Raw genomic sequence first — 19584 nt, forward strand, 5'->3', positions numbered from 1 at the left:
TACAAAAAGAGAACTTAGTTTATTTGAATTTTCGGTATAAAGAACATTGTTTTGAATTTTCAAACGTGTGTGTGTCTGAAATTTGTATCTGTGAATTTTCGGGAGGATTCTACCAGAGACCTCGACAGAACACTTTGTAGCACATGCACCCTGTCATTCCAGTTTCATAACAACAGCCAATCAGTGGAGACTTTTGAACAAGTGAGAAGCAAAACTTTGGAGGGGAGAAGTTGAAAATTGTAGGAAAGAGTTAACTGCCATACAGTTCCCAAGAGTTGCTGCTTGCTTGTAACCCTGCAGTGAAACAAAAAGCTTTTGGAGGAAAGAACACAAGCCACATGCGCAAATTGATGCTGAGTTGAGTTTGATTTCCTTAAAGTCAGGGCAATCCCTCAGGCATGCGGAAAGTGGTTGAGAAGGGCACAGTCAGAAGGGAACAGAGGTAATAGATAAACATCCTGTCCTAATAAAAGCAGGTCTTAAAATAACAGGGCTGTTCCCTAGAATTGCCTACTTTATTTATTGGATTTATATGCCGCCCCTCTCCTTGCTCAGTGACAATTAACCCTGCTGTTCTCCTTGCGTTTACTGTACACTTGTGATCCTCGGGTCTGTTCTGTCGGGCTCTCTGGTAGAATCCTCCCAAAAATTCACAGGTACAAATTTCAGACACACAAACGTTTGAAAATTCAAAACAATGTTCTTTATACTGAAAATTCACTTAAACTCTGGTTTAGTTTCAAAGCGGGGAAAAATCAGCACACAAAAGGTCAAAGTCAGTAAAGCAGTCACGAAACACAAGGATCAGATAATCCTCCACAATGGCCAAACCCACAGGCTGCTATTTATAGCAGCCTCACTAATTACCACAGCCCCATCCAACCACAAGTGGCCTCATTTTCTTTGATAATAATCTCTCAGTTGTTGCTGCCCATGCATCGCTCTCCACATGCGTGGCTGTATCATTAACTCTTGTTCTGAATCCAAGGAGGAGCAAGATAATTGATCTCCTTCTGAGCTGTCTGCCATACTCTCCTCCTCCCTGTCACTCATGTCTTCTTGGTCAGAGGAGCCTTCATCATCAGATTCCACCAGGGGCAAAACAGGCCTGCAGCATGTGGATGTCTCCCCCCACATCCACAGTCCTTGGGGCAGGAGCTGGGCCATAGCTAACCACAACAGGGTCATATATAACCAGGGCTAAAGAAAGATTGGTTTTAGCTACTGGAATTGTCCTTTTGAATACTTTGTTCACTAGTATACTAATTTAAAATTTCTGAACACAATGAAATGAAAACTGAAGTGAAAAAATTAATGCTTATTTGTTTATTTTGTTCAGAAAAGCCCACCCCCCTGATTTTGTGTAATTTTTCCAATTTATAGATAAATTAGCCTGCAAAATCAGAAGTTTTTGACTATCTTAGGCATTGACATTCTAATTTGAATATTTCTGAATATAATAAAATGAAAAAGGAAATGAAAAAAATCGATGCTTGTTTGTTTATTTTGCTCAGTAAGGTGCCACTCCCCCCCCCCTCCGGCTGTGTGCAATTATTTCACTTTATATATAGATTAGCCTGCCAAATTAGACTTTTTGGACTATCTTGGGCATTGGCATACTACTTTGTACATTTCTGAACATAATGAAATGAAAAATGAAATGAAAAAATGGATTTTGCAGGCTGATCTATCTATAAATTGAAAAAATTGAAAAAATTGCACACAGCAGGGGGGGCTTTTCTGAGCAAAATAAACAAATAAGCATTCATTTTTTCATTTCAGTTTTCATTTCATTGTGTACAGAAATGTTCAAATTAGTATACTAGTGAACAAAGTATTCAAAAAAAAACAATTCCAGTAGCTAAAAACCTTTTTTTAGTCTGGGTCAATATGACCCCGAGGAGTACAAGTGTATAAAATTCCTGCTGTTCTCCTCGGATCATATTTGACCCGAAATGAAATTTGAGACCCTGTAAAAAAAATCCCCTGCATATCTGAAACTTGAAATTACATGACTTTGTCTCATTTGAAGGGTTATTTCTAAGGGTGGTGTGTTTTTTTGTAACTTTTTTTGTCCAGCAAAAACTAAACAACCCCCCAACCTCCCAAAAAAATTATGTATGTTTGTGTGGGTGAATTGAAAACCCCTGATACTGCATTAGTATTGCACTACACAGTAGAATTCAACAGTTATTGCTATGACATAGAAGCTGTTTTTCAGCCTATTTGTCCTTGTTTTTATTGTCCTGTATTTTCTGCCAGATGGCAATACAAAAAAAGGTGCCCAGCAGAAGATGGATCTTTAAAAAGATTTTGAACTTTCTTAATTAAATCAGAAAGAACAGCCTAGAAAGAACAGATTTTGTGTTTATCCCTAATATTATATGTTCTTACTGGAAGTTATTAAGCAGATATTGGATAACCATTTGTCTGAAAGAGTGTAGGGTTTCCTGGCCAAGCAGGGGGTTGGACCAGAAGACCAAGTTCCCTTCCAACTCTGTTGTTGTTGTTGTTGTTGTTGTTGTTGTTATCATTATCATCAGTACAACACAGCAAATGAGATCACCATGCTAGATTTCGTATTTCATCATCAGTCGGGCACTTCCCAAGCATCTAGGACTGTGCGATGTAACGGTGAATTATGTGTGCCTATCCCAGTAAAGCATTTTTTTGCAATTGACAGATGGAGATTTTGTCAATTCTGATGGCTTTCAAATGTCTGCTGAGATCCTTTGGCACTGAGCCAAGTGTGCCAATACCACTGGGACCACTTTCACTGGCTTATGCCAGAGTCATTGCAGCTCGATTTTTAGATCTTCATATTTCACTAATTTCTCTAGCTGCTTCTCCTCAATTCTACTGTCTCCTGGGATTGCAATGTCAATGATCCATACTTTCTTTTTCTCCACAATCAGGATGTCTGGTGTGTTATGTTTCAAAATTTTGTCAGTCTGAAGTTGGAAGTCCCACAGTAGTTTTGCTTGCTCATTTTCAACCACTTTTTCGGGCTTATGATCCCACCAGTTCTTTGCCACTGGTAGATGATAGTTCTAGCACAGGTTCCAATAGTTCTGGCACAAGATGGTAGATCTGGCACAAGTTCCACAAGTAGTAGTAGTTGTTGTTGCTGCTGCTGCTGCTGCTGCTGCTGCTGTTGTTCTTGTTGTTAGACTTGAAGACCTCCAAGATCCCTTCAAATATTATTATTTTATGTTCTACGGAATGATATGAACCATAGGCTGTCACTTTCCTGCCTTTTAGTTGGTTCTTATTCAATATTGGATAAAAACTGTTGGGAAATAAAATTTTACTTCAAACACAAGAAATTTTAAAATCAGTTCCAATTTATGATTAGAAAATGGAGACCTTATAGAAAAGAAAATCACAAAAAAACCCTACCCTTAACATTAGGGAGGGTTTAAATATTCAGTTGGCCTCCTTTGTATTAGAAGACAGGCAGGTGTCATCAGAATGTAACCAAACTCCACAGCTCTGAGTGACCTTCCTCAGCAATCTTAGGGGACAGGACACCACAATGAAAAGGCAAAAAAACCCCAAAAGTCAATTACCTGGGTATTAAATTATTTTCCTTCAGCATCCCTTTCTGGACATGCTCTGACAACAAGAAAACAGCAACCCCAGGAGTGTATTTGTGACTTTTCACTTCCTTGCTATTCTGCCCTTCAAGTCTGGGAAAAACTCTAGATCCCCAGAGGAAAAAATGTTTATCACTGTAATGATCACCATCCTGGTCTTTGAGATATCTTCTGCCACAGTGACTGCCTTTGATATTAACATCAGACTGAAACAACAAGAAAGAGATCTTGCATCAGAAAAGGATAATGCTATAGGTCACACAGTCTGTGCTGTACAAGTTTTGGATCAGTTAAACATTGTGCTCTTGAATGTACCTTTATCTTCTTTCCAAGTGAAAATTGGTTTGTCTCTACAGAATCAGGAAAGCAAGAGTGCTTTGAATTGTCCCACTTCTTTGTTTAGAAATATGAAGGAGATTCATTCAGTCCCATAAATTATGGATCTTCTGTTTCTAATGTTGCTGGTGTCTCAGGCAGTTTCTGTGAAGCTTAGGATGAAATGCCCACTGAATTTCGAGAACCAGGATGGGGAAAAACCATGGAACTACTACACACGAGGAGACCATTTCATTGGCATAGTCACCACTGAAACAACATCATCTCCTAGAAAGTTGCCTTTCAACAGCGCTCCTTCTAGTGAATCTCGCTCGTAAGTTATTCAATGTGAAGGAATTATATTCCCACCATGTGCAGTTCAAGTGCTTTCCTCTTTTGATTCAAATCCAACCTTGTGGCATATAAAACTTGAAACAAGTCTAGATTATTTATGATTCCTGTCTAATACTATGTTCATCATTTGGATACTGAGTTTGGTTTAAAGTAGGGATTGAAAAGGTTGTAGATGGCTCTGCCCAATATATTTTCATATTTAAATTACATTTACATACATTTCCATATTCATTGATATTCAGTGCCTGATCCTTAGAAGAATGTATTCTTTTCACAGTTGCGTATCTGGGTCACTTATGGAACATTCTCTTTTTCTCTATACCATATATATAGTTAGGCTTATACGGTTATGCTTTATTGAATTTTGAATACAAATTACAGGGCAGATTAAAATTAGAACTTCTACCAATAATGGTGCATTTGTGATTCTTAACTGTGATGGAGGACTATCTCCATCCCATTTTCTCAATGCTCATAAACATGACCTGCTGATGAGTGGCTATCATTTTCCTTTGGCTTTGGATCTGTATTGATTTAAGACTTAGAAGCTTGTAGAGACAAAAAGAAATAAACTGAAAAAGAGGTTCTTTCTGTTGATGGTAGCACTTAGCAATAACAATTAGATTTATACTGCTTCACAGAGCTTTTATAGCCTCTCTAAGCAGTTTACAGTCAGCCTCTTGCTCCCAACAATCTGAGCCCTCATTTTGCTGATCTCAGAAAGATGGAAGGATGAGTCAACGTTGAGTCAGTGAGGATCGAATCCCTGGCTGTCAGCAGAATTAGCCTGTAACCCTGCATTCTGACTGCATGCCCCGCCATGGCTCTTTACAATGATGATAATATGAACACTTTTTTTTAAACAAGAGGACAAACTATTTTAAGCAGTTAATCCTGATTTTGGCCATTCAATTGGTCAACAAGAAGCCCCAGTTTCTGGGAAATCTCACACTTGGCTACAATATCCATGACAACTATGTCAACACCATTGGCACTTCAGAAGCCTTGCTGGACATCCTTTCTACTGGGCAAGCCAATGTCCCCAACTACAGCTGTGGAAGGAAGGAAAACCTTTTGGCTGTTGTTGATGGAGCTAAGAGGGAGACCGCTATTCAGATGTCAACATTAATAGGCCCCTACAAAGTCCCACAGGTTGGTTTGGGTATTTCTATATCTGGGACAATAGTAGATGAGTGATAAATCCACCCTATTTTGACTATGAATTATGGCCCTTACAAGTTTGTGGCTGTTGATTGGAATACACCATGGGGAGGGGAAAATAAAAGAGTCATCTCCTCTCATGACACCATCCCCATTGCTTTGGGAGCTTCTGCTGAACACATGAAAAGGATCTGTGTCCAATCAAAAGGTCTTCTGAAAGAGATGAAGGTGCAGCTTTGAGGGTAAGTTTTGTACAAAATCTTAATCAAAATAATTATATTTTCCACGGTGAACAAATCCATAATTTGTGAAAAGAATCCCAATGATGACATTACCTACATTTGCTAAAACATATATAATGTATAGACTTGTTGATATCTGAACATTAATATTTTATTTTTAAAAATTACAAGCACATTAGTCAATATATGTCAGCTATCTTTCACACTAATGAATACATAATCAAATTCATCATAGAAGACTTAATGAAAAATGGAGCCCCCAAGAGAATTTTCCACAGGCTGTGTGCATGTGTTTGTGTTTGTGTATGTGTGTGTTGTATTTAACCATTTAGTCATGTCTAATTCTTACTAAGCGTGTTCTCTCCATGCCACTCTGTGAAGCACAACTTCTTTCTATTGTTGTATGTTCAACTTTTCATCAGATTTGATGTTATCAAGCCAGCAAGTTCTTTGATTGCCCCTTCTTCTTGATCCACTAACCATTTCCATATATATTATATATACTACATATACATGTACATATACATACATGCATATATACATACATATACATACATATATATCTATGCAAATAAGTGGGTAGATAAATAACCTCTTCTGATTGATTGCCCCTTCTTCTTGATCCACTAACCATTTCTATATATATTATACATGCATATATACATACATGATATACCGTATTTTTCGCTCTATAAGACGCACCTGCTGATAAGACGCACCTAGTTTTTAGAGGAGGAAAATAGAAAAAAAAATATTTTGAGCCAAAAAGTAGGCTAAAATATTTATTACAATAACACTGCCCTAGGGGAATTGGGAAAATATACAAACAAGCCCCCCTCTCTCTTTCTTTCTATCTCTCCCTCTTTCTCTCTACCTTTCTTTCTCTTTCTCTCTCTCCCTTTCTCTGTCCCTCTCTTTCTTTCTCTCTGTCCCTCTTTCTTTCTCTCTGTCCCTCTCTTTCTTTCTCTCTGTCCCTCTCTTTCTTTCTCTCTGTCCCTCTTTCTTTCTCTCTGTCCCTCTCTTTCTTTCTCTCTGTCCCTCTTTCTTTCTCTCTGTCCCTCTCTTTCTTTCTCTCTGTCCCTCTTTCTTTCTCTCTCTTATCTCTCCTTCTCTCACTCACTCTCTTTGTATCTCTCTCTTTCTCTCTCTCCTTCTCTATCTCTCCCTCTTTCTCTCTCCCCCTTTCTATCTCTCCTCTTCCTTTCTCTCTCTTTCTTTCTCCCTTATTTTTTCTGTTTTTCTGCTGTGGGCGGTTTAGGGCCCCTCAAACCCCGACGACCTCGCCCCCGGATCCTGGCCGGGACAGGGCAGCTTCCTCTGACAGGCGCCGCGCGGGGCCGAGGGGGCTCAGCAGGAGGCGCAGCGGCGGGCGGAGAGAGGGAAGGGGGGCAGTGGCGTCCCTCCTGGCCTTGGCGGGCCGCCCGACCCTCCCCACCTCCTGCAAACGCGGCGGGCGGCGGGGGGAGAGCGAAGAGCCGGCTCCGGCGGGCGCGGGGCTTGGCTGGCTGGCGGGGGGAGCGCCGCTGGTGGTGCGAAGGGAGACCCTCCTCCGGGAGGGAGGGGGCCAGGCAGCAGCTAGCCAGCCGAGTTCGCAGCCAAACTTTGCACAGGTGGCTGCCGGCTGCGAGCGACTGGCTGAGACCTCCCCGCCTCCTGAAGCGATTCCCATAGCCTTCCCAAAGGCTCGGGAATCGCACAGGCAGCGGCCGGCTGCGAGCAACTGGCTGAGACCTCCCCGCCTCCTGAAGCGATTCCCATAGCCTTCCCAAAGGCTCGGGAATCGCATAGGCGGCGGCCAGCTGCGAGTGACTGGCTGAGACCTCCACGCCTCCTGAAGCGATTCCCATAGCCTTCCCAAAGGCTCGGAACCGCCAACGCTCCTCCGGTGCCGCTCCGCCTCCTAAACCTGCGGGGTGGAGGCGTCCCCCGGCCCAGCACTTCCGGAGGCTGAAAAGCGCGGCTCTCTTCGGGGTTGGGAAGAGGAGAGGCGGCGACAGAGGCGGCGGTCTCCAGATGAGTATATCGCCGCCCCCCCCCTCTGCTCCAGCGCCTCCCCCCCCTCCCTGCCTGCATCTTCGCTCCATAAGACGTGGCTGATTTTTCATCCTACTTTGGGAGGAAAAAAACTGCGTCTTATGGAGCGAAAAATACGGTATACAGTGTTCCCTCGATTTTCACGGGTTCGAACTTCGCGAATAGCCTATACCACGATTTTTCAAAAAATATTAATTAAAAAATACTTCACAGTTTTTTTCCTATACCACGGTTTTTCCCACCCAATGATGTCATATGTCATCGCCAAACTAATAATTTTTGCAAATAAATAACAAAAAAATAAGTATTGTTAATAAATAATTATGTTTATAAATATCAGGATCACTAAATGTCTTATTCAATGGTGAGTACCAGTAATAATGGTGAGTAAATGGTTGTTAAGGGAATGGGAAATGGTAATTTAAGGGTTTAAAGTGTTAAGGGATGGCTTATGATACTATTCATAGCCAAAAATGGTGTATTTACTTCCGCATCTCTACTTCGCGGAAATTCAATTTTCGCGGATGGTCTCGGAACGCATCCCCCTCGGAAATCGAGCGAACACTGTATATATATACATGTATACTTATGCAGGAAGGTAGATAGGTAAATACCCTCTATTGACAGGTTTATTTATAGATGAGTAATATCTGCCATATTCAGTTGGGTAGAAGATGACAATGCTAGTTCCTATGTATGGAAAATAAATAAAAAGGAACTTTGAAACTGCTGACTTACTATTCTAATAGATGTTGTGCCTCAAATATATATTAGCTTCCTCTTGTGCAGATTTGAGAGAGGCTGGATGCAAAGAGCAGTCCTTACAAAAGAACAAGTTTTGAAAGAGTTGAAATTGCTTTGTCTTGAACCAATCAATTACAAAAAAAGAATCAAGGGAAACAACGGTTTGCTGCCCTTAACCAAATCCCTTATACTGAAGATATTTGCATTTGCAGATCTCTAGAGATCGAAAAAAATAACATATCTAATATTCCAATGTTCTTTCTCTCTCTCTCTCTCTCTTCTCTCTCTCTCTCTCATATGTATGTATGTATGTATGTCTATGTTGTCTATGTCTACGTCTCTGATCAGATGTTTTTTTTAAAAAAAATAGAAAATTTATTTTCAATAAATAAAGTTCAGTCCATATGTGGCTCTTATTGTGGTAAACTAGTGGGGTATAACAGAAATATCATTCTCATTATTTATTCTTATTCTTTTTAACAGAAATATTTTTTCTTTTATTTTTATGTATGGTTATTGTTCTGTACTTTATTGTCACAGTGTTCTTCGTTGCTTTTTCAGATCAGTGATGGAATTGTTTCAGAGGTTCTGAATAATAACATTGAATTCCCTTTTTTCCATCGGATTCTCCCCAAAAAAGGGATCCAGTACCCAGGAATTGTCCAAGTGCTCCTCCATTTCAGATGGACCTTGATTGGGCTCTTCACTTCAGATACAGTGCAGGGGGATAATTTCATGAGGACTTTTACTCCTGCACTTGTCCGGAATGGAATTTGTGTTGTTATAGCAGAACAATTCTCAGCATCTGGACATACAGCACCCCTCAGGGATTCCATCTCTAAGTGGAGACAAGTCAATGTCTTTGTGAACTACATAGAAACAGTTAATGCTTGGGACAGAATCCTTACTTTGCAGTTAACATTTGAAGGTGTTCCAGGACAAATTGAAGGGAAAGTCTGGATATTAGAAAGCATTGAACATTTGGTACTGGGACAGGAGAGCCTTTACAAATATGTCCATAGTATTTGGAGCTTTGCTTTTCAAGAGAAAGCAAGGCCAAAAGAAGATCCTTTTGAAACCAAACTTTATGTGCAGTTGAAAGATCAATATTTTCACTGTTCTTTTTCAAAGCACATTTCTTCTGTCAAAGGTCGGAAAAGATGCACCCAGAAAGCCCCATTGGAGCCTGAAGAGGAATGGAGGAAGGTATGGATCTCTTTTCACCTCCATTTGCACATTGTTATTAAGACTCTGGCCTATGCCTTGAAAGCTGCATATTCTTTCAGATCCAGGAGGAGAAGCAAGAAGAGTGAAGAGAGCTTGGGGACCCCAAGACTGCAGCCCTGGCAGGTATGGAGTCCCTACCAGGATCAATGAAACTAGGGAGGGGGAGTGGCACTTTGTCAACCTCCTTCTGCTACAAAAGGCTAACAGTTTGGCTAATTTAACCATACATTGAATAATATTTTGGGGATGGGGAAAATAAGTTTTGGCTGAACTTTAGAAAAACCAAATGGCTTCTGCTGCATGTATCTTCAGGATCTGGAAATTTAGCATCTTTAGTTCTAGATGGGGTTGCACTACCACTGAAAGATCTGGTCCACAACTTTGGGGTTATCCTGAATTTTCAACTCCTATTTCAATAAACAGGTGGCAGTCATAGCCTTGATTGACTTTGCACAACTTGTATTGTGTGCCAGTTGCACACTTTTCTGAACCAAGATTCCATGAGCTCAGTCATTCGAGACCTCATCATCTTTTGCTTTAGCCATTGCAATCACTTTACATGAAGCTACCATTAAAGAGCATTTGGATGCTACAACATATGCAGAAGGCAGCAGGGCAGGCAGTTCTTGTTGTCCCAAGTATATCCTTAGTTACATCACCACTCTGCAAGCTGCTCTGGCTATTGGTTTGCTTCTGGGGGAAATTCAAGATGTTACTTATCACCTTGAAAGCTCTGCATGGTGATTAGACACACAAGGATATTTTTTTTGGTGATAAGTTTGTCAAAAATCATGAGGTACAACATTTAAAGATAGTCCGGGTACAAGTAAGCAATCAAATTATATTAGGAACATATATAACATGTATAAACATATATAAATTATAAGGATACAAGCAACAAAGTTACAGTCATATAGTAGTTTATGGGAGGAGATGGATGATGGGAATGATGAGAAGATTAATAGTAGTGCAGACAATAGACAATTGCATTTTGTCGATGCATATTTTTGTCAATATATGATTGAACAATTTATCTGAGCCTTTTTCACTTTTAAAGAAAGTTAGTAACACTTGTTCTCCCAACTCACTATATTTGCATCTTCGACAACTGTACGCACTTTCAAAGGTGAAGAGGCCACCTGAGATATTTTTTTTAAAAAAACATCCTAATTTTTCTGCTTTTAATATTTCTGGATGTGTCTGTTCTAGTTCCATCCATTTCTGGAGAAGAATGAGTTTTGCAATATTTCCCATCGGAAATTGTACTTGGACCAAAATGGAGATATAACAGCAGATCTGAATGTCATAAGCTGGGTGTTGATTCCCTGGTTTGATCCTCTGGATGAGCAACTGGGAAGTTTTGAAAGGCAGAGATTTACAGTCAATAAAGATACCCTGTCATTGCTAAACATGCTCAACAAGGTGGGAGAAATTGGTGTCCATTCTCTATCTATCCAAAGCCTGAGCACCTATTTCAAGTTGACTTAGCCCAATGATTGCGAACCTTTTTTGGTATATGTGCCAAAAGGGAGTATGTATGTAGGCCAGCGCCCATGCACATGCCTACACCCATTCTCTCCCCCATGCACGTGCACACCCCAACACTGACTCTGCGCATGCACACAACCCCCTTCGGCCTCACTGAAACCTGGGACGATGAAAAAATGGCTAAACAGGAAAAACTGAAGTTTTGAAAAATGGACTTCAGGTTGGCCCTTTGTGCTGTTTTTCACACTCCAGAGGCTTTAGGGAAACTTGCATGCCACTGGCTTATCCTAATCAACAAGCTAGTTGACCTTCACTGAGAGAAACCCCACCTCCGGACTTCCATGTTTTTGTGATGCTGCGATTTCGCTGAGGCTCCCCTCGCTGGGAAACCCCACCTCCGGACTTCCATTGCCAGCAAAGCACCCTTTTTTGCACTGCTGGGATTCCCCTGCAGCACTGCAAAAACACAGAAGTCCAAAGGTGGTGAAGTCTGGAGGGGAGCCTCAGGGGAATCCCAGGAATGCAAAAACCGGCGCTTCGCTGGCAACAGAAGTCTGGAGGCGGGGCATCCCAGTGGTGGCGGCTTGGGTTTGTAAGGTGAAAATAGTTTGGAAGAAGAGGCAAAAAAATCTTAAACCCTGGGTTTGTATCTCGAAAAGTTTGTATGATGAGGGGTTTGTAAGACGAGGTATCACTGTACATTAAAGTAAAATATACAAATAAAAAAAGACCTATTTTAAAGTTGACAACTCTATTGTAAGGACCAATTCCTATGTATCTTAACTAGGAGACTAGACTACTTTCAAATTGGAGCAGCCTTACAATGTTTTTAGTAATCTTAAAGAAACCTTTCCTCACTAATAAGCTTCTTCTTTTTTCTAATAAGATGGCTAATATTCATTTTTACCTTTATTTTATATGGCTGGTAAGGACTAAATATTTTCTTTGGCATTTCTGGTTTTTCTGCCCAGTCTCTGCCTCAATCCCAGTGTGTGGAAAATTGTCATCCTGGATTTGTCAAGCGGAAGCGAGAAGGAGAGCCAGTTTGCTGCTATGACTGTGTTCCTTGTCCAGAAGGAACCATCTCCACTCAGGAAGGTGAGTGACACCATTAAAAAAAAAGGGCAGGCCTTGTGGAACTGGATTCTTCTGCATCATGAAAATGCTGCAGACTAAGATTAAAAGACAGACTAAGCTCAACTGTTTTCTCGTTCACTTTCTAACTACTATGAGCTAGTTAGAGGTAGCAGAGTTTGGCAGATTGGGCAAACTTTACTCTTGGCAGCTTTCCCACTTAACCCTGCTGTTCTGTTCACATTTACTATACACTTGTTCTATTCCCGAATCCTTTTGGCCCCGGACTGAACGATGTTGATTTTAGCTACTGTAAGTGCTTGAATACTTTTTGTGTTGGTATACTGATTTGAACATTCCTGATCATAAAGAAATGAAAAATGAAATGAAAAAATTAATGCTTATTTGTTTATTTTGCTCAGGAAACCCCCCCACCCCAGTTGTGTGCAATTATGTTCATTTTATATATAGATTAGGCTGCAAGTACAGTGGTACCTCATGATACGAATCCCTCATGATACGAACCCCTCATGATACGAACCCGGGGTTCGGAAATTTTTTGCCTCTTCTTACGAACTTTTTCGGCTTACGAACCCACAGCAGATCGCAAAATGGCGCTCCGCTGGGCGCCGCCGCCTGGCTGTCACCTTTTAAAGCAGCCGGGGGGCTTCTCGGCATTCTCCAAACCCAAACCCAAACTTTTTGGGTTCAGGAGGTCGCCAAGAAGTGCCTCCACCCAGCTGTCACCTTCTGAAACAGCCAGGGGGCTTCTCGGCATTCTCCCGAATGCTGAACCCGGAAGTTCAGGTTCGGGTTCTGGAGGCCACCGAGAAGCGCCTGGCTGTTTCAGAAGGTTACAGCCAGGCGCCGCCACTTGACGGAGCGCCGTTTTTGCGATCAGCGGCGGCGTTTTCGGCCGATCTGGAGGCTAGAAAGGAGGTGGAGAATCCCAATAGGGAATTCCATGGGCGGAGCTTTGACGTCACGAAGACAGCTGGGCAGCGGCGCTTCTTGGCGGCCTCTGGAACCCGAACCCGAAAAGTTCGGGTTCGGGTTCGGGTTTGGGAGAACGCCGAGAAGCCCCCCGGCTGTTTCAGAAAGTGACAGCCAGGCGGCAGCGCTTCTCGGTGGCCTCCCAAACCTGAACCCGAAAAGTTCGGGTTCGGGTTTGGGTTTGGAAGAATGACAAGAAGCCCCCCGGCTGTTTTAAAAGGTGACAGCCGGGCGGCGGCACCCAGTGGAGCGCCATTTTGGGATGGGTTTTTTTGCACAGATTAATCACTTTTACATCGTTTCCTACGGGAAACAATGTTTGGTCTTGCGAATGTTTTGCCTTACGAACCTACTTCCGGAACCAATTAGGTTCGTAAGATGAGGTATTACTGTATTCTGCTATACTTGTATTTTATTAAACAATTACACCATTTAGTTCAGAATACTTTTTTCCTTGTTTTCCTCCTCTAAAATCTAGTTGCGTCTTATACACTGGTGCGTCTTATGCAACAAAAAATATGGTTATCTTGTGCATTGAGGAATACTAGTCAAAGGTTGAGTCAGACTTTCATCCTTCTGAGGTTGGTAAAATGAGATTCCAGATTGTTGGGGGCAATAGGTGACTCTATAAACCATTTAGAGATGGCTGTAAAGCACTGTGAAGCAGTATATAAGTTAGTGCTATTGCTGTCTTCTGATTTAAGTATATTAAGAGTGGCCATCCAGCAAGATTTAGGAAGTGTATCTAGAAAGATTAACTAATTCTGTAAAATCCTATGGTGGTTCGGCATATTAAACATTGCTCTGCTCATATTCCATAGATATTAGCTATACAGTGATCCCCCGGTTATTGCGTTCCCGACCATTGCGAACAGGCTAATTTGTGATTTTTGAACCCGGAAGTCAAAACACCATCTGCGCATGCGTGCCCTTTTTTTCTATGGGCACGCATGCGTAGATGGCGCCGGGCAGATCAGCTGCTGGGCGGATTCCCTAGGTCTTCCCCCTCTTGGCGGGCATCAGCGAGGAGTTTCCCCACCGCCCACGCAAACTCCTCGCTGCTGCCGCTTCGCTCGGGCCGCTTCCCAGCTGAGTACTCATCTGGGAAGCGGCCCGAGCGAACGGCTTGTCCGCAGCCTGCCTGCCCGCGCACCCGCGGCTTGCCCGCCCTTCTCCCGCCCACACCGTTCGCTCGGGCCGCTTCCCAGCTGAGTACTCAGCTGGGAAGCGGCCCGAGTGAATGGCTTGTCTGCAGCCTGCCCACGCCGTTCGCTCCCCCTCTTGCTGGCGGGAGGGCGAGAATCCCTCCCCAGCACCCGCTCGCCCGCCCTTCGCCGCTCGCCCGCCCTTCGCCCGGCCACCCGCCGTTCGCTCGCTGCTCACCCGGGTTCGGGGGGGGGTGCTGGCAAGCCGCCCATGCCGGCGGCGACGTTTTAAAACAGCCGCGCCGCTTTCCAATGAGTCCCGAAGACAAACGCGGAAGTTTGACGTTTGTCTTCGGGACTCATTGGAAAGCGGCACGGCTGTTTTAAAACGTCGCCACCGGCATGGGCGGCTTCCTAGCAGCCCCCCAAACCCGGGTTGGGGGTCCGGGGGGGGGGTGCTGGCAAGCCGCCCATGCCGGCGGCGACGTTTTAAAACAGAACCCCAATCTTCGGCTCCTCGCTAGCGCTGCGGGAGTAAAAACACCATCTGCGCATGCGCAGATGGTGTTTTTACTTCCGCAGCGCTACTTCGCGAAAACCCGCTCGTTGCGGGGGGTCCTGGAACGGAACCCTCGCAATGATCGGGGGATCACTGTATATTTATATATTATAAAATAGTATTATTAATTGTATCATGATGAGCTTTTAAAACATGTATTTGAGGGGGGGGGGGGAATCTGGTACCAGATGTTGTCCCAAAGAGCTCCTTCTTAAAATGCGAATGGAGAGATTGTTAAAAAATAAATAAATCTTTTGGTATTCTCAGATACAGAAAAATGCACCAAATGTCCACCTGATCAATATCCAAACAAGGAAAAAGTCCAATGTGTCCCCAAAATTATAACCTTCCTGTCTCATGAAGAAAATCTGGGCATCATCCTAGTATCTTGTACCCTATTGTTATTCTTAACCACAGTGTTTATTTTAATTATTTTAATTAAATACCGAGAAACACCCATTGTTAAAGCCAACAACCGGGACCTCTCATACATTCTCCTGGTCTCCCTCCTACTTTGCTTCTTGTCTCTCTTACTCTTCATTGGTCAACGAAGGAAAGCCACCTGCCTTCTCCGACAAACAGTGTTCAGCATTGTCTTCTCACTTGCCATTTCTTCTCTTTTGGCCAAAACAATCACAGTGGTGTTGGCTTTCCTAGCAACTAAACCAGGAAACCAAGTGAGGAAATGGCTGGGGAAGAGCTTGGCCAATTCCATCATCTTTTCTTGTACTGCTGGCCAAGTTATCATCTGCTCCATATGGCTAGAGTTTTTTCCTCCATTCCCCGACTCTGATGTCCACTCTCAGTCTGGGGAGGTCATCTTGCAATGCAATGAAGGGGCTGTTGTCATGTTCTACATCACCCTCAGCTACATGGGTTTCTTGGCTGCCATCTGCTTTATGGTGGCTTTCCTGGCCAGGAATCTCCCTGGGGCCTTCAATGAAGCCAAGTTGATCACTTTCAGCATGCTGGTTTTCTGCAGTGTCTGGGTGAGTTTTGTCCCCACCTACCTGAGCACCAAAGGGAAATACATGGTGGCTGTTCAGGTCTTCTCCATCTTGGCCTCCAGTGCTGGTCTTCTGGGCTGCATCTTCATCCCCAAGTGCTACATTATCATCCTGAGACCAGCCCTAAATACAAAGGAGCAGCTTACGACCAGAAGAAATATAGAAATTTGAGACAGAAGATTTGTATCATTCCACACTGAGAAGATGATCCAAGCTTCTCTCCAAACTTAAGAGGACCAATGATTTTGCTTGAATTAATTAAAGAATCTTGGAAGATAATGACCCCAATATTAAAATTCTAAAATGTCCACTAAACCTTCTTGAATTCTCAAGGCAGCATATCTGTCTTATGTCCTTAGTCTACTGAGGCCTGAGATGCCATACAATGGGGTTTTTATTGATATGCTTAAAAATGGCATTTGGTGTTAGAAAAAAGAAATGCTTTATCTATAAATTTTATAATAGAAGTGGAAAATGACTGAACATCATTGAGATTATCATTGAGCTTGCTACCCAGGTGTCAATTCTGAAGTTGATCTGACTGAGGTCATCTTTGAAACTTCAGCATTGCCACAGTGGAGAGGAATGGGAGGGGGAGTAGGTTGGGGTATTATAACCAAAACAAGATCCTGGGAAACAAGGGCATTCCCACAAGTAGCTGAAGAGAGGGGGAGTGAAGTTATACCAAGCAACCAGATAGCACCTTGATTGGACCATGGGAACTTTTAGAATCAGTTTTCCCCAGTCTGTGCCAATATGATATATCCAAATAAATTGTTCTTTGAGGAATCTACCTGTCTCAGAGTTCTGTTTGCTATAGGTGCATCACTTGGGACCTTGACATTAGGTAGAGGTTGGGAAAATTTGGAGATCCTGCTTGATTTGTGTTAATTTTCTTAGAGGAAGAGAAAGCTTTTGATAAACTGTATTTATCTTTTTACTTATGATCTAGAACAGGGGTCGGCAAACCACAGCTCGTGAGCCACATGCAGCTTTTTGGCCACTTAAGTGTGGCTCTTCCACAGAAGGTGAGTTTCTGGCACTGTGCATGTGTCGTTATTTAAATTTGCCAACCCCTGGTTTAGGCAAAAACAAGAAAAAGAATAAGGAATTTATAGAGCTGCTTTGTAGCACATACTATAGATTAGGTAATAAAGGGGAAGAAGAAGAGGTCACACATGCACCCTGTAATTCCAGTTTCACAACAACAGCCAATCAGTGAAGACTTTTGAACAATCGAGAAGCAAAACTTTGGAGGGGAGAAGTGGAAAACTGTAGGAAAGAGTTAACTTATTATTATTATTATTATTATTATTATTTATTTATTTATTTATTTATTTAGATTTGTATGCCGCTCCTCTCTGCAGACTCGGGGCGGCTCACAGCAATCACAAGAACAATATATAGTAACAAATCTAATATTAAAATCTAAAATAACAACTTTACATTAAAAAGCCTAAAAACCCCAGTATATAAAAAATATATACATAAACATATCATACATAAAACTACATAGGCAAGGGGGAGATGTCTCAGTTACCCGATGCCTGACAGCAGAGGTGGGTTTTAAGATGTTTATGAATGGCAAAGAGGGTGGGGGCAGTCCTAATCTCTGGGGGGAGCCGGTTGCAGAGGGTTGGGGTCGCCACAGAGAAGGCTCTTTCCCTGGGTCCTGCCAGCTGACATTGTTTAGTCGACGGGACCCGGAGAAAGCCAACTCTGTGGGACCTAACCGGCCGCTGGGATTCGTGCAACAGAAGGCGGTCTCGCAGATATCCTGGTCCGGTGCTATGGAAAGCTTTATAGGTCATAACCAACACTTTGAATTGTGACCGGAAACTGATTGGCAACCAATGCAGACTGCGGAGTGTTGGAGTAACATGGGCATACCTAGGGAAGCCCATGATTGCTCTCGCAGCTGCATTCTGCACAATCTGGAGTTTCCGAACACTTTTCAAAGGTAGCCCGATGTAGAGAGCATCACAGTAGTCGAACCTCGAGGTGATGAGGGCATGAGTGACTGTGAGCAGTGATTCCCGGTCCAAATAGGGCCGCAACTGGCACACCAGGCGAACCTGGGCAAACGCCCCCCTCGCCACAGCTGAAAGATGTTTCTCTAATGTGAGCTGTGGATCAAGGAGGATGCCCAAGTTGCGGACCCTCTCTGAGGGGGTCAATAATTCCCCCCCCAGGGTGATGGCCGGACAGATAGAATTGTCCTTTGGAGGCAAAACCCACAGCCACTCCATCCTATCAGGGTTGAGTTTGAGTCTGTTGACACCCATCCAGACCCCAACAGCCTCACTTCCACTGCTTCGTTGACTGGACATGGGATGGAGATGTACAATTGGGTATCATTGGCATACTGATGATACCTCACCCCATGCCCTTGGATGATTCACCCAGCGGTTTCATGTAGATATTAAACAGCAGGGGGGAGAGGACCGACCCCTGAGGCACCCCACAAGGGAGAGACCTAAAGGTTGACCTCTGACCCCCCAATAACACCGACTGTGACCGACCGGAGAGGGAGGAGAACCACTGAAGAACAGTGCCTCCCACTCCCAACCCCTCCAACCGGCATGGAAGGATACCATGGTCGATGGTATCGAAAGCCACTGAGAGGTCAAGAAGTACCAGGACAGAGGATAAACCTCTGTCCTGGGCCCGCCAGAGATCATCCATCAATGCGACCAAAGCAGCTTCCATGCTGTAACTGGGCCTGAAACCCGACTGTTGAGGACCTAGATAATCAGCTTCTTCCAAGTACCGCTGGAGCTGGAGCGCCACCACCTTCTCAACAACCTTCCCCATAAAGGGAAGGTTGGAGATTGGACGATAGTTATTAAGAACGGCTGGGTCCAGGGAGGGCTTCTTGAAAGGAAAGGAGGGGGCACATAAGTGCCTCCTTGTACAGAGCTGGAAAAGACCCTCTCCCCAAAGAAGCGTTGACAATCTCCTGGACCCAGCCGAGACCAGCCAGGAGGGACACGGATCCAGTAAACAGGTGGCGGAAGTCACAACTCCAATGGCCTTGTCCACTTCATCAGGTGTCACCAGATCAAACTCTTCCCAGACAGATGGACAAGTACGGGCCCCAGTCACCTCGACTGACTCATTGTCAGTCGACTCTGCTATCCAATCGGAGTGGAGGTCTGCCCGGATCCGAGCGAATTTATCAGTGAAAAATGTGTTAAAGTCCTTGGCACTACTCTGCAAGGGCTCCCCAATTCCCCCCTGGTTGAGAAGGGAGCGAGTCGCCCTAAACAGAGCTGCCGGGCGAGATTCCGCTGATGCAATCAAGGCGGAATGATATGCACATCTTGCCAACTTGAGCGCCACTTTGTAAGTCTTAATATGAGCTCTTACAAGTGTTTGATCAGATTCTGACTTACTCTTCCTCCATCGGTCTCTAGATGTAACTTCTGGCGTTTCAACTCCCGGAGCTCCTCGTTGAACCATGGAGCTCTACAGAGTCTAGTGCCACAGAGAGTTCGCAACAGCGCAATCCGGTGAAGAGCCTCCACTGCAGCCTTGTTCCAGGCCTCAGCAAGAGACTCTGCTGAACTGTGGACGAGTGTATCTGGAATAACCCCAAGCGCCCTCTGAAAACCCTCTGGATGCATCAGGCATCTGGGGCGGAAC

This window comes from Erythrolamprus reginae, chromosome 2 (assembly GCF_031021105.1).
Source record: "Erythrolamprus reginae isolate rEryReg1 chromosome 2, rEryReg1.hap1, whole genome shotgun sequence".
Lineage (NCBI taxonomy): Eukaryota > Metazoa > Chordata > Lepidosauria > Squamata > Dipsadidae > Erythrolamprus > Erythrolamprus reginae.